General features: G+C 33.3%; 1 protein-coding gene across 1 annotated transcript in view; it reads left to right on the top strand.

The window, feature by feature from the left end:
• CDH12 (cadherin 12) overlaps window positions 1-16,345 on the top strand; it is an 864,393-nt gene that overhangs the window by 386,047 nt on the left and 462,001 nt on the right. The window contains exon 3 of the mRNA XM_010955574.3: window positions 2,865-2,961. The gene's annotated coding sequence lies outside the window, so the exon portion shown is untranslated. The remainder of the gene's footprint in view (window positions 1-2,864; window positions 2,962-16,345) is intronic.

Raw genomic sequence — 16,345 nt, 5'->3', positions numbered from 1 at the left:
CTTGTTTCCTGCAACCTGGCTGGATTCATTTATTAGTTCTAATAGTTTTTGAATGGAGACTTTAGGGTTCTCAATATAGAGTCATGTCATCTGCAAGTAATGACAGTTTTACCTCTTCACTTTCAGTTTGGATACTTCTTATTTCTTTTTCTTTTCTGATTGCTGTGGCTAGGAGTTCCAATACTATGTTAAATAGAAAGTGAGACTGGACATCTTTGTCTTTTTCCCAAATTTAGCAGGAAGGTTTTCAGCTTTTCACTATTGAGGATTATGTTGGCTCTGAGTTTATTGTAAATGGCCTCTCTTCTGTTAAGACATGTCACCACTGTACACACTTTGATGCGAGTTTTTATCATGAGTAGATGTTGAGTTTTGTCAAATGCTTTTTCTGTGTCTATCAAGTTGATAATGTGATTTTTTGCCTTTCCTTTTGTTAATATGCTGTATCACATTGATTGATCTGCATATGTTGAACCATCCTTATGGCCTTGAAATAAATTCAGTCTGATCAGGGTGTAGGGTCTTTTTATGTATAGTTGGATTAAGTTTGCTAATATTTTGTTGAGGACTTTTGCATCCATATTCATCAAAGATATTGGCCTGTAACTTTCTCTTTTTGTGGTATCTTTGTCTGGTTTTGGTATCAGGGTAAACAATTAGATTAGAACATTCCCTCATACAGTATATGAAATAAACTCAATATAGTTTTAAAGACCTAAATGTGAGGCCTGAAACCATAAAGCTCCTGGAAGAGAACATAGGTGGAACACTCTGTGACACAAATTGTACTAATACTGTTTTGAATCAGTGTCCTAAGGCAAAAGAAATAAGAGCAAAAATAAACAAATGAGATCCAATTAAACTACTTTCTTGAACCAATAAATACCCTTTAATATGTAATTTTTCCTACATAAGGAAAGTCAATTTGTAATGCATTAACATTCTTGGACAGAAAAAATGAATCAAAGAAAATTGATCTGTCCTTGATACCAAAATGTTGCATGAGCCAAAACCCACATATTCACTCTGGGAGCACCCTGTATACTTACTTAGGAAACAGCATTAAAGAGACTGGTAGGGAGGATTTAGGAAGTTGTACCTGACCTAAGCTAGTGTCTTCTCTGGGCCAGTTGCTTGTAATAATCTCTTCTCATTACTAATTCCAAATTTGTCCTACAATTCATTCCTCATGCTGAACCCAAAGTCTGTGTTAGGAATACAAATCTCATTATATCTTCATTAGCTTAAAATCCCCCAAATGTTTTCCAAATATCTAAGGGTAAAGGACAAAAACCTTAGCATCTCCAACAAGTTCCTTTAATCGGCTGCCTCCTATCTAGATCCTCAAACTCATTTTTCTCTATTCTTTCACCATTTGCTGTGCTCTAGTCAACACCTTCTTTTTTCAATTCCTTGAGGATAACTTGATCCCTCTTGGTGCTTGTCCCATGATATTCTATATGCCTGCAATAAATATATTACTTTTAAAAGTCAACTAATTCCTCTATTAGTTAGTTAGAGACACTCATAAAAAGATTAATGTTCATAGAGACTCATTACCATATTAATAAAGTCTCTATTCAAATCCTTAGTCAAAATAACTGTATTTAAGACAAGCTGAAAATAAAAATTAATTTGATGTGGAAGGCCCAGTGCAAACTCAGGTTTTCATTTGAAAGTAACATCTCAAACTATATTGTTCTACTGAAAAAGAAGTAAAATTATATTATTTTACAACTTGGAAACAAAATTCTTTGTCTCTCTGCTAATTACAGTTATGAAGTATTACATTATATTATTTACAGACACGTTCTGTTAAAATCAATATAACTTTGCTTTGCTTTAGCTTTTAATACTTATATGTGCAAACATGCATAAAGCTTCTGCCTTTAAGACATTTTCTACTTTAAATCGCAGCTATTTTCATGGCATTTCTATGAGTTCAATAGATCATCAAATATTTTAATTATGTTATTAAGTTATCCCCTAGAATAAATTACACTTACTAAATTATCCAGCAATTAAAAACAAAATTCTTGGAGAAAATTTTAACCTGCAAGGAATGTTCTTCCTTATTAATAACAGTCTGACCTATATTATCATGCTTTACTTTGAATTATTTGCTAATTGAAATATTACTTACTATTATCCCTTTTATACTTCTCTCCAAGGTCTTTAATATATTTTCTGAAAAGGTATCTAATTTTTCTCTGTGTGTTTACACCTAAAATTCCCAGCTGGAACAACTCTTTGTTAATCTTGAGGGCCTTATCAATTACATTGATTATTACATTGATTATTACATTGATTATTACATTATTACATCTTATAGAACTTTTCCAATTGTTTGCCTTTCAAATGTTTTTCTTATTCATGGCAGAGAAGATCAGATTTTCTAATTCTTGGTCAACTAATTCCTGTTCATATGTCCAAGCACATTTATAGTTGCTTTGAATTTAATGTTTCCTCAAGTACACTAAAGTTTCCTATTGAACTTAGCCATATTATATCTATAAAAAGCCTATAATATTAATCTTGATTAACACAAGTCTAGGCACGTAAAAGATGGCAAGATTTTGTGGGTTCTTTTTTTTTTAAATTTTTTAAAATGAAGTATTTTTTTTTTAAGAAAATACTCAAAGTTGTTACCCAAAGACTTTGAGGAAAAAAATTCAAGATTCCATAAAATATTAACTTTTCTAAAAGAAGCCTGTGTATTATAAATTCTGACCAAAGAAAATATAAGTGGTTTTAAACATCGATTTACATAAAAATGATTCACACATTTATTTATATGACAGACTCTATTGATTGTGTATTCAGTAGCCATTGCTACATTGCGCTCATCTCTTCTTTTCTCACAGTCATCAAGCAGTTCAAGAAATCCAAGACCTATTTTCTCTTGATGGTGATTGGCCAATAAATGAGCCTTTAGTACAGGAGACACACTTCTCCACAATAGTAAGTAAATGAGATCTTCTGGGGCAGAAAGTGTTTAGAAATAATTGCTTTCTCTTGAATAGGGTCATAAGATAGTACTTCCTTTGGAAATATTTCCACTTGGTTGTGATGCAGCATTTTGGTCCATGAAAGTGGCCAAAGACAGGACATTGAGGTCTGAGGAGTCGAAGGAAAATAGGCTCTGGGGATGACAGAATCACTGGAACGATGGACCGGAGGAAATGTTTCAAGTATATTAAAAATCCACATGGCTTGAGTTATTTTGTTTGGGTTCTTTCTGTTATTGTATCTGAGGCATCTTTCCTGTGTATTAAGGAAAATGTGATTGATTACAAAATTTAGTTAGTAGTTGGTTATTAGTAACTAGTAAAGAGTAATAGTTAATTTATTTTCTAACTTTCACATATTCTGACAGTCACTGTGATTAATTTTGAATTTTTGAAAACAGTAAAATAGGACAGATTTAATTTTTAACCATCAAATTCAGCAAACTGACTGCTTGATATTTTATATGTTGAAGATCTTAAAAGGACACCATTAGCACTCAGATTATAGTAAGATGACGGCATCTGTTCAGCCCTTTAAAGGCAGTGATGCTCTCATTTTGTGTGGCAAAATGGATTATATTAACATTAAGTTACTTTTGAGAAATCAAATAAAGCTTCTTCCTTAAAATCTGAAATTTTAAGGGCATGTGTTGATTAATTTTTGTTTGCATTCTTTTAAAGAACCCTGTTATGCAGGGTATTAAATATGATATGCTCTCTGGAGTGACATTTTAATGATAGTTTTCTAGAAAAAAAAATGGTGGGAAAATGTGTTTTGAGTGTATTTTTAAATAAAGACTAAATTTTCTTCTGAGTTATCATAATTTTCATCAAATTCTCTTTACATATTAGAAAATAACAGCATAGTAATTTCTAAAAGAAAGTTAAGTTAAAAGGTTTTCTTCTTGTCAGCATTACCCTATGAAGCAGAAGACATTGCTTTGCCCTTAGATATTTTTTCACATGAATTTAAGGAACATGAAATTTCAAAAAAAAAAGATAAATAAATAAAAATAGCTCAAGGAACTATTTCAGAACTTCCATTTTGTAAATCATATTAATATGTGACAAAAATATAAAATTTAAATATATATAATATAGTTTAAGATCAAATATTTATATAAATTACTGGTGAATAATGATGAACAATATTTAGTTTTAATTTTAAAAATATAAACCAATTTGTCTTAACCTGATTATGTAGAAATAGAAGGCTGAAGGAGTTATAGTCACTTTTTTCCTTATTGTATCAATATAATTGTTATTTATTTATAATTATTATAATTAATTTCATATTTCTGGTGACAATGCATGGAGAAATAAGAGGCTGACCTTATTATACATATATAGTTCATGTATTTGTGAGGGAAATAATGTGTTAATCTGTCTCATTCATAGAAATGTTATATTTACAGATATAGTATGTTATTTGAAAATAGTCATAAATAAAAATCCATAACAAACCCACAATATTTAACATGATTTTAAATTGGTGAATCCATGTAGAGAAGTCATAATACTAATTTTGCAAGTATATATGAACTTTCCAGTATGTGAAAAAAATAGACACATCTTAGAATAATATAAACACCGTGGTATAATCTCTACTCTCAGGGAGAAGTAGATTCCTGTGTTTGCCCAATATGAACATTAAATGAGACATAAACGCACAGCATAAGCCAAGCAGAAGTAGGAGGAGAAGAAAACCTCTAATTGTACACCACGCGTAGGAAAACCTGCAACCGAAAATGTGCCTGAGGGTCCCTGGGCATCCTCAGCTGTCACCAAGCACATCTGCCTTGAGGTCAGATTCAGCAGTATGTTTTCTTTCAAGTAATACAAATCCAATTCTGAGACTATAACGTTAATGAATGTTTTATTAAATATTGGTAGGAATACGGAATGAGATACTATATAGTACTCTGGCTGGCAAACTATCAAATACCCCGTGCAGATACTGCTGATCCCAGCTTCTCTTCTTGGTCCCCTGTTACTGAGTCTCTTTTCCCAACAGCATCTCACCCCTCCAGCACTTCCGCCGGCCCATCCCAAATTGCTGAGAGAAAGGACATAGTTATAATTAGATGAATTAGATCACTAGGTGCCTGCAGTAAAGTTAATACAAAAAGGAGGACAAGCTGTTGGAAGGACAAAATCAGATTTCACTGTGTGAAGGTTAAAAACAAAATCAAATGGACATACAAACAAAAAAAATGTGCTTGATATTTCCCTTTATATTATTTTCTAGTAGCTGTTCGCTCAGAACTATTTTCTAGGTAGATGGACTGAGTATTATGAACTATTTTTCCAGTTTTTTCAATAAAAAAAAAATCAGAGTGATTGTTGAAATAAAAAAATTTCATCGTTCCCACTCTTTCTCCCCCCACTGATAAGTATAGTAGCTAGACTAATTTTTTTGTTAATTTCTCCACTTGGATCTGACAAACTGAAATTAAAAGGCAGGATGATGATGTCAAAACATTTTCCTTGGTGAGCAAAGAGTTAAAAATAATAGATACAAGGGAATTGTTGAATTTGTAGATCAATTAATTTTTAAATCAAAGTTATTCTGGATTTCATTAAGAAGATAGCTTTTCTCCATGGAGATTTAATTAATCTGCCCAGTTAACTTTTTCTACTTTCTTACATCCATAGAACTTCTTTCCTTTTTCTCATATTGTGACATTATTAGTAATTATTTATCATATGATTATTTACATTTATTATTGAACTCCTTGAGGGGTACAAACTCTTTGAAAATGACATAAATATCTGATTCACCATGTGTAATCCAAGAGCTGGGCATTAGAAGTTATTTAGTAGTAGCATTGAATGACGGTCTCTCCAGGACAGAATTACTTTCTAAACATTACAAACAAAATATGTCGCTGAAAAACTAGAGGTCAGATGAATTTAATAGAATAGTAAGTAGCATTTATCAAGTTGACCAAATTACTGCATGCTTTGAAGAGATTAGATCCTGAGCATCACTTTTTTTTTCAAGTTATCATGCATCAGTAAGGAAAAACAAGTTTTCCACCCTCAGAATTGTGTATGCTTATGTCCTTAGAAAATTAGTCACTGGCCATACCTACCACTGGAGAGAGAAATATATCAAATATGATTAAAAATGAAACGTTCAGTTATTGTTAAATAAACACAAATATTTATGTTTGGATTTGATTAAAGTTAGTCATAGGGAGGAAAGGGAATCAGTTCCACTGTTAGTCTACACCTTAGAATGTTGCTTGATGTGTTTGTATTTAGTGAGTAAATTGGGTTTTTCGGCTGTTGCTTTTTCTCTTTGTTGAGTATTTACATTGATGTCAGTGTAGACAAAATATTTAAATCCTTGAATTTTATTGTTGACCCGATTTCTTCTATTTTAAGCACTCCATTAGCCCCAGATACAGTCATGTTCAAATTCTGCCCCATCTTCACATTCACAATATAGCTGTCTGACCACAGACTAAATTGATAAAAGTATTATGTGGAGATGACATGATAATAAGGTAGCATTAATGAATTATTCTTTCATAAAATTCTTTAAGCTGTTTATTCATTGATTCATTCATTGATTCATCCAATCAATTACTGAGTAATGGCTATGTTACTAGCTCTCTTCTAGGTACCAGGATGGCATAGTCACGTCTTCCCATCTCATGTTCACGTTACAACAATACCTTGGTTTGATCCACCCATTCTTCTACACTTATTTTTCTCACCTATAGCTTTTTTTCTGCCAACCCAAGCCTCCTTATTTCCTGCTATAAATTACCACATAGAAAAACTCCCATGGGAACCCCAACTGCTGAAGTTTCATTACAAATCTATCATGAACTAGGTAAAGAATTTCCCAGGAGATACACAAAATTGGATTGTATATCAGATCTTCATGTATTATATGCGATTCACCTAGAAAACTTTCTGGTTAAGATTTTAACCCCTTTAACGCCACTATTTATGAAAGCATAGTCTTTCCTTCCTTTCACTCTTATTAAGGGCATGTGGGCTTCCCTTTTGCCTCCCTCTTTTCCTTTACTCCCCCAGCCTCTCTAACCCATAATGGATAATATACTCAAAACGAAACAAAACAAAAAAGCTATATGATTTTGTTTCTTCTGGGTCATGAAGTATCCTTTTGGCACAAAGCTATATACTCATCTTTTAAACCTGAACTTTACTAAATTGAAAACTATAAATACTTTTCTTGATGTCACTTTCAAAACCTGCTTTACTGCTAACCACAGACCCTATGGCAGCCTACGGCAGTGGGGTAGGAGGGAAAAGAGAAGAGGTGCATGAGGGCAATGCCTTTCTGAAGCCGTAGGAGAAGGCACTGCTCATGACAAGTATCTAATAGAGACAGATTTATTGTTGGCAGAATATGAGAAAACTAATAAAGAATATCTAATTCACTCTTTGTTATCTAATGATACATGATCAGGTTTGGCTTGGTTTGATTAAAGATGACGCAGGCATTAGCCCTACTTCTACTCAATACATTTTGTCTAAATCAACATAATGTCTTCTGTTCCCAAAAGATGCATTTTTTTAAAGCTTTAGATCTGTGAGGTTCTCGTTTCACTGAAGAATTATTCAAACAACAAATGTATATATGAAATGTGGTAATTTTGGACTCATTTGAAACATTTGGGTGGTAATTAGGATTGAATAAGTTCATGCAGGTGAGACCCTCACAATGAGATTAGTTTCCTTGAAAGAAAAGGAAGAGATGAGAGCTCTCTCCTGCCATGTAAAGATACAGTGAAAAAATTACTGTCCTGAAGCCAGAAACAGGATCCTCTCTAAGAACTGACTCTGCCTGCACCTTGATCTTGGACTTTTTAGCCTCCAGACCCTGTGAACTGTCTATTCAGAGCCACCTAGTCTATGGTGTTTGGTTGCAGCAGCCCGAGTAAGAGAGCAACCAAGTTTTTCTGCCATTATATACTTTCACTTCCCATGGACATGGATATCTGGGGGGAGAAAAAGCCAAAAAAGGAGTTTATATTTTTGAAGATAATTTAACTTGGAGACAGGCCTTTTAGAGGAGAAGTGTCTTCTTCATGTACCTAATAGACATGACACAAATATTTTCTGTACTCTGCCTCTATAACAGGCCCAGTTGGCATATAATTTAATGACTGCTTTCATTCCCCAACTTCAATGTTTCTCAAATGAACTGCCATTTAAAGATCAAAATATTTAATAAAAATTCAAATACACTTGGAAGAACATATGCTGATAAAGGCCATCTGTATTTCTCCATTAACTTTACATATTGAGAAATTTAAGAAACTTGTAAGGATGCTTCCATTTTCATTTACAGACTCTGTGTTGCATTTTACGTATTTTACTGTAGTTATCAATTTTCTCTTTACAGTCACTAAAATTTTTATTTGAAAATACCTGTCTATCAGAGTTTCATCTAGTTCTACTTTATAATCTTTAAAAGTCTGTATTCTAGGCAAAAACTTAAATACATGGAAATTTTTTTCAGAATATATATTTGTTCTCTACATAAACAGTTACTATGCTAATTTAGAATTCTGTAAACCATCATCAGTGTAAGTAGAATTCAGTGAATCAGTTTATATGGACTACCATCAGTTTATTTATTGGCACGGCAAAGTCGCATATGAGAATCTTGCTTTATCAGTCTTATTGTTCCCATAGGCTAGATAAATAATATATTTGGTTATGTTGTAAATGAATTTTCTCTGTAAACACTTTTTCCTTTTTACAAATTCTGATGAATTCACTCCTTTTGTACCAATCAGATCCAGACCACATAATATTTTATTTGAGGGAAAAAAATAGGACAGTGATTACTTTTTTATCAATTTTTGTTTTGACTCACTTATGCATATTCTGTTGGTGAATTATCCAGACTCATGACACTCCAGATTGTCGGTGAAGTGTTCAACATTGGCTCAAGGTGGAGTCTGCTCTTCTGCTTTTAAGAATGTCTACCTTAAATGGGCATATACCCAGATTGAGAAAACAGTTAATGTATCAGAGCAGAAAAGCAATGTTGTTTAGATTTTTCAATGCACTTTAACAGTACGAAAAGAGCTATAGTTAATAATATTGATCATAGGTTCACAGCCCATATTTAATGAAATATGCATTAAAATAAACAGAAGTGTTCCTGAATTTGTATAAAGTTAGAATATTTTTACAAGAAAATATACATCTTAAACAGGAACTTTCATTAGGAAAAAGCCTGCTATTATAACAATATTTTGTCTTCTGCTCATTTTGTCTATCTTATCTTCTGAATATGTCTCACTGAAATGTAAGTAATATGAGTTTTGTATTTGTTCTGCAACTGAAGGAGAACTTGATCAATGTTTACCTGTTAATAATAAACATAAATTTATTAATTGCTTACTGACTTATATATGCCCATTGAGATTGGGGCACTTTTTTGGATCAATCCAAGGCTTTTTACTTGAATTAGTATGACACTAACCTTTTTTTTTTTCCCATTGTAAAATACAAAAATAGAATAATGGGTTATAAATTGACAATATTGATAATAATTTTCCCATTCCCTCATTAAAAAAAGGGCATTTTTACATTAATTGGAATCTCTCTTTTTTACAGTCATGATGGTAATTATCATTTTATAGATTATGTTATCTTTTATTTGAAGTATTGAGTTCATACTTAATAAGAAAGTTCTGTGAGCAGACAACTTCAAAATCTATGCTATTTCTTTGGTATGTCAGTTTTAAACTAGTTGTCAACTGTCCACCTAGGTAGAAACACAGGTATAAGTAAACACCAGAAATCAGAAATAATTGACAGTGGCTACAAGAATAAATAGTGCACTCCTCTCATGGGAATACCCAACCTAGGCAGTTTTGTAATTCTGCTGATTTTTTCTGTTTCTGCTATTCTCACTCTTAGATTATCAGAAATAACTGTATTATCAGCTTGTCTTATTTTAAATGGCAGAAGAAATACAAAAAATATCTATAACTATCTATGTATTAATCTCTATCTATAGGTAGGTACATATTTAAAAAGGGCCTGTTCAGCAAACTGTCTCAATGTTTAGAAATTAATTTTAAATTATCTCCACTGAAGTTATTTTTTAATTATTTTAGTTACTACTGATATTTTTCTCCACTAGAGGCAATCTTTTTTTTTCCTCATGCCATCAATTGACATATTTGCAATCTTATTTTTCAGTTATTTGTGTATACAGTTCATGTTACCAAACCAATCATTTGGTCCTTGAGGTCTGAGGTTCCATCCCTTATTTAAAACAATACTAAAGTTGTTTAAAGTATAAAATATATACCAGGACATATGTTTGGAAAGTTTGGGGCTTATCGTGGTTGGACACAATTTACAATATACCTGAAACAACAAACTAATATACATAAATTAAATTTAAGACTCAGTCATATATATATATGAGTCTTAAATATATATATTGACACACACACACACACACACACACACACACACACACGGAATATATATATATGTATATTCACACACACACACACACACAAAACGGTATATATATATATATATATATATATATATATATATATATATATATATATATATTACACACACACACACACACGGAGTAATCCCCTAGAATTGCTATGAGGATTAAAAAAATGAAAAGAATGTGGGTACAGTCAAAAATAATAATTATATTTAAGTAGTCATTATTAATTTTCTTATTTTATTTTCTTAAATAGTATTATCTCTTCATATAAATATTTAATAACTGTTAATAAATAAATTGTGTATATATTTGCCAATATAGATGATACTTTATAATAAATAAATACCATGTGCTTACAGCAAGGAAAAATGGATGACTTTAACATTTGGGACCAATTTTTCAAGAAATCATATGGCTTAATTTTAAGTGAGCCATTTAATAATAGCAGATGATGACCTGAAGGCATAGTTCGGCTGAAGACTGCAAAACAAGGAGATGGGAAATGGATTGCAGAATATGTGAGGAGAGCTGGAGTTATATAGTGAGAGACTGGTTCATAAAAATAAGAATAAAGACAGATGGCCAATGATAAAATGGTCAAAAGAATTTTAACCACTAGCAAATCTAGTATTTAATTTTGACTTGTTTGTTTTCTCATATATAACTTCATCACGTACTACATGGCAAACAAGAATGTTTTTCATCTGTTTGCTTGGAAGTTCTGGCTCAGTGGAGTTGAATGGATAAAAATCATGCGTCAGTGATAAGACAGAAATGAAAGTGAGGTTGGGAGCTCAGCAGTTGCTGTGATTCAGAAACATGAGTGACCATGAACACCGATCAGTCCGAGGATTTATAAACATGTTGTAGAGGCCCTCCTGAGCTACTCCAGAAAATGAGATAAGAGCTTCAAGACAGTTCCATTTACATCCCAAGGACAGTGTGAATTTGGTCCACATTCAGGTTATATACCATTGTAAAGGAAATCATAAACGTATTTTAAAATGACAACTTGTTGACTTTGAATTCAGGTAAGCGGTATAATGAAACATGTGTTCATCAAAATGTTATCTGAGTTGTCTTTTTCTGACTTACAGTGTCATGAAGTTTTCAAACCTGTGTGGTTTCATCAGCCTTTACTATGGGCTTTCATATTTAGGCAATATTACTACTCTCCCTCATATTAACATAAACAACATAAATAGATTGTCTTGATTTTACTAGGCTTAAAACAAATATATTCTTGAATATGGCTTTTGTTTATTCAGTTAACCCTTGAATGAGGAGGGGGTTATGAAGTGCCTAATCTCCCCAAAGTCTAAAATTCACCTACAACTTTACAGTCAGCCCTCTGTTTCTGAGGGTCTGCATCAGGAGAGTCAAACAACCTCGTATTACATAAAACTGCGATACTCATTTAGTGAAAGAAATCTGTATGTAAGTGGATAGACAAACCTATGTTGTTCAAGGGTCACCTGAATACATTCATTCTTAGGCTTTGGCCGGTAATGTTTTCCCACTTGACCATGCTGAAAAAGTACGTTGAACCATTCTGGTTCCTTTTATTTTATATTTGGTTAATTTAATATTAAAAGAATGATCAATGGTTTGCTTACTTAACAGGATATTCTTAGTACTCTAGTAGTGTGATATGTGGACTGATCATCTATTTAATAGGGTAACCCTCTCTGGAGATTATTCCTGTATCCTTACATAAAGATATTCATCATTTTCTCATTTAGTCGTAGGGGATTGTGGTTCCTTTTAAACCCTGATTTTGTGCACATGTGTGTGTGTGTGTGTGTGTGTGTGTGTGTGTGTGTGTGTATACCAAACAAGAGACACAATCCTGTACTAATGCATATATATATATATATATATATACACACAAGGTTAGTGTCTCTTGTTTGGTTCACACCTATACCTGCAGACGCCACCCTGAAGAATTCAATGAGGTGTCAAGAATGTCAAGATTGTGGAAGACTGGGCACTGGATGATGTTCTGGATAACACCAGGAACCAGGATTCTCTTTCTTACCACAGCTTTTTCCAAACATTTACATAGGAGAGCCAGTTCATTTAAAAAGATACCACTACATTTTCATTTTAAAAGATACCAAATATAGTTTAAAAAAAGATAATGTCTTTTTAAATAAAAATCTTGGGTGGATATAAATATTTAATCTGTAAAGTTTACATAAAAAGCAATCAACAACTTAACCAACATTTATTATCCTTTAATTGCTTTTCATAGGACTTCAGAATGTTAGAACTGTTTCTAGGTGACAATTTCAGTTCACAAAAAAAAGCTATATTCTGATTTCCAGCCAGAGCACACTTAAGAGCATTATTAGTGTATAATGAGAGGATCCTCCACTGGCAATTAATTACGCATAATAAGGAAAATATTACCATGTTATTTCTATTTCAAAATGCAGATGTGTTTAGTAATGAAAGCCATTATGATGTCCGAATGGAGTGGATATCTAACATCATTTACATCAATGAAATTCATCGTACTCAGAATGAATGCATGGCTATAAATCATTGCTCTCTTTACAGGGTTACATGGTTATGGAAGACAGCATGGTTCATGGATTGAGTCAGGGCAATTAGACTGAGACTTCTATGGTGTGAGTTCCAGCTCTGTTAGAATTTGGAAGGCCTCAGTCAATTCAGTTAAATTTCCATGGCTTCGGCCTCTCCATTGTAAAATGGTGATATTATTATTAACCTTGGTGATTAAAAAAAAAAATCAAAGAAATAATGCAAGTGAAAACTGTTTGAAAATTATGAAACACTCCATAGATGATACTTGTTTTATTTAGGACTGTGAAACAGTGTGTGCAGGTTAAGGCGTTTCCCAAGGTAATTCATCTGACAGTGCTGCCTTGGGAGCTGGCTGTAACCAGTGCTATGAAATGTGGGTACTATTCAACTCTTTCACTACTCCTTTCGTGGTAAAACTAGACTATGTCCTGGATATCCCTGTCTGATTAGATGTTGACATCCAGGCATCTTCAGATAATTTTGTTTATTTCCAGGACTAAGAGCTGGAACAGAAAAGCTGTTCTGCTGTCAGGAGTTTTCTCCTAAATTTATATGTGCTTTCTGAAAGAGTTTGTTATATTCTATTTGGGTGCTCAAATATTTAGATGTAGCAGATAGCAATTTTCCCAAATTACTGACTCCAAACTTTCTTTTCTGGCCAGCAGTGCTAGTGATGGTGGTGGTGTTGCTAAGGTGTGGAGAGGCGGTGTAAGGGGAGGACAGGGACAATTTATCCCCTTCAGTCTTTTGACCACACCTAGCTGTCTGGGTCTCTGGTGCTTATATACTGAAAAATTGTTTTCCTGCCTTATTTGCCAAACCCATTGCCATTTTTTTTCCTCTCTAAAAGAGATTCCTACAAATGTCCCAATTTTGCCTTTGATAATCTGATAGCAACTATTCTATTTTTTTATACATATTTTATTGAAGCAAAGTTGATTTACAATGTTAGTTTCAGGTGTACAGCAAAGTGATTCAGTTATACATATACATACATTTTTTTTTCTTTTCAAGTTATTTTCCATTATATATTATTATAAGAAATTGAATATGGTTCCCATGTTATAGAATAGGTCCTATTGTTTATCATTTTTATATATAGTAATGTGTGTCTATTAATTTCCGACCACTTATTTATCCCTCCCCACCCTTTTCCCCTTTGGTAATCATAGTTTGTTTTCTAATGCCATTTGCAGCAACATGGATGGACCTAGAGATTATCATATTGAGTGAAGTTAAGTCTGACAGAGAAAGACAAATGTCATGTGATATCAATGCAGGAAAAATAGATGTGGGGTGTGGAGGGCTGTGTCCCAGGCTTCGGTTGAGCCCTTGGGACATGCCCCCACTAAGTGTGGGTCCTTGATTTCACGCAGGAAAGAACTCAAGAGCGAGCCACAGTTGAGTAGAGGTAGATTTATTCAGAGAGATACATTGAAAGGCAAGAGAAAGGCCATGAGGTGTGGGGGTTGGGTGTTCAGATTAAAAGTAGGTGCACACTCCATAGACAGAGTGCAGGCCATCTTCAAAGATGGGGAGAGAGAGGGCAGCTGCCGCCAGGAGACACCGTGTTGCCAGTTTTCACAGGCTTAGCGGCTTCATATGCTAGTAAGTGGAAGGACCAGTCTAACTAGCCTGGGGAAGGGCTGGAATTCCCAGGAAGTTGGCCATTTCCCACTTTTTGACCTTTTGTGGCTAGCCTTGGGACTATTATGGTGCCTGTGGGTGTGTTATTCACCATGTTAATATATTACAGTGGGGTATAATGAAGCTCAAGGTTTACTAGAAGTTAAATCTCCCACCATCTGGAGCCTCAAGGCCTACTAGGGGTTGAATCTTTCACCGTTTTAATGTTAATTGCTGTAGCATTCCTTGAATGGCTGTGCCCTCCTTCCTTCCTGTCTCATTATTACTTATATGTGGAATCTAAAAAATAACAAAAAAGATACAAATCCTATTTGCAAACCAAGAACAGACTCACAGACATGGAAAACAAACTATGATGAGAATTATTCTACACTCTTGAATCCAGGAACATGGTTCTCTCTCACATAAAGTTCCCTTCAGAGGACATGGCTTTCCAGGACTTAAATGTGAATTTTATCACTTCCCAAAGGAACTTGCTTATTACTTTCTCCTTTGTGTTGGTGGCAGCGCATGAAAGAAAGGTTTCAGCACCTGTAACGTTTTCACCATTCACAGTTGCATTTCTTCTTAAATTAGTTCTGTCCTAGTCAAGCAGTCCATTTAAAATCTACACACCCAGGATTGTAGACATGTGATGCATTATCCTTCTCAGAAATATCTGTAGTTTAAATGTGTCACTCATATAGGTTGATTTTCCATAAGTAAAACTTTCCCTAAACATTTGGTGTAGAAAAATTGGAGGAATGAAATAAGCAAAATTGGTAGACTAACTACAGAAAATACTGATCAAGTTCTTGGAGTCTGTTCTTCAGAGACTTTCAGTTTGCATATATGAATGTGTTTTCTTAAAATAATAATGAGTTCTAATAGTATCCACAATTTTGAACTTTATGGTTAGTAATGTATAACATGTATGGATTTAAAATATTTATTAAATAAAAAATGTTCATTTTGAAAGTGGAATAAATCCCACTGTTCAGATACATCATAATATTTTTAACTAATTCCGTAATTTGGGACATTTAGGGACTATCTAGCTATTTTGCTCTTATAAGATCATGTCCTTGTTTCCATAAGTTAAATTGTTACAGAAAACCATTAGAGTAAGTATGTCCTAAGAGTAGTTAAATTAGGGTCTTTGGGCAGATTTCAGAGGGTCCATTCACTCCCCATAATTACATGGAAAATGTTTGTGTCTACGCATAGGTAATTTATTCCTAGACAGAAATTCCATATTTTATCAAATTTTCAAAGATTTTTAAAATGAATTATGTGGTTTTATTTTTCTTGACAGGGCATCTAATTGGTACAATATGTATATAAATGCTGTCGGGAACACCAAGAGTGTGTAAAGCTTTTGATGACTATAACAACATTTATTTTACAACTGTGTCATGGTACTTCAGAATCATCCCACAAACTTCATCCCTCGAAAAAGCATAAATGCGAAGCTGTTTGATACCCAACTTTGGCAATACTACTACATAATGTGTGTTCTGTGGTTTGCAGGACTTTATGTTGAGTTATTATAATCACTATTTTCCCTGATTTAGTCCTGATCTTCATTTTAATCCTCAGTAAACTAACTGTCTTACTAGCTTTTAAACTAAAAAGTCTAACTTAACAGTTTTCAAATGTCTATCTCCAAACAGTTCCAGTTGCA

Source organism: Camelus bactrianus, chromosome 3 (genome assembly GCF_048773025.1).
Source record: "Camelus bactrianus isolate YW-2024 breed Bactrian camel chromosome 3, ASM4877302v1, whole genome shotgun sequence".
In the NCBI taxonomy this organism is placed as follows: domain Eukaryota; kingdom Metazoa; phylum Chordata; class Mammalia; order Artiodactyla; family Camelidae; genus Camelus; species Camelus bactrianus.
This window is presented reverse-complemented; position numbering and strand designations above follow the sequence as displayed.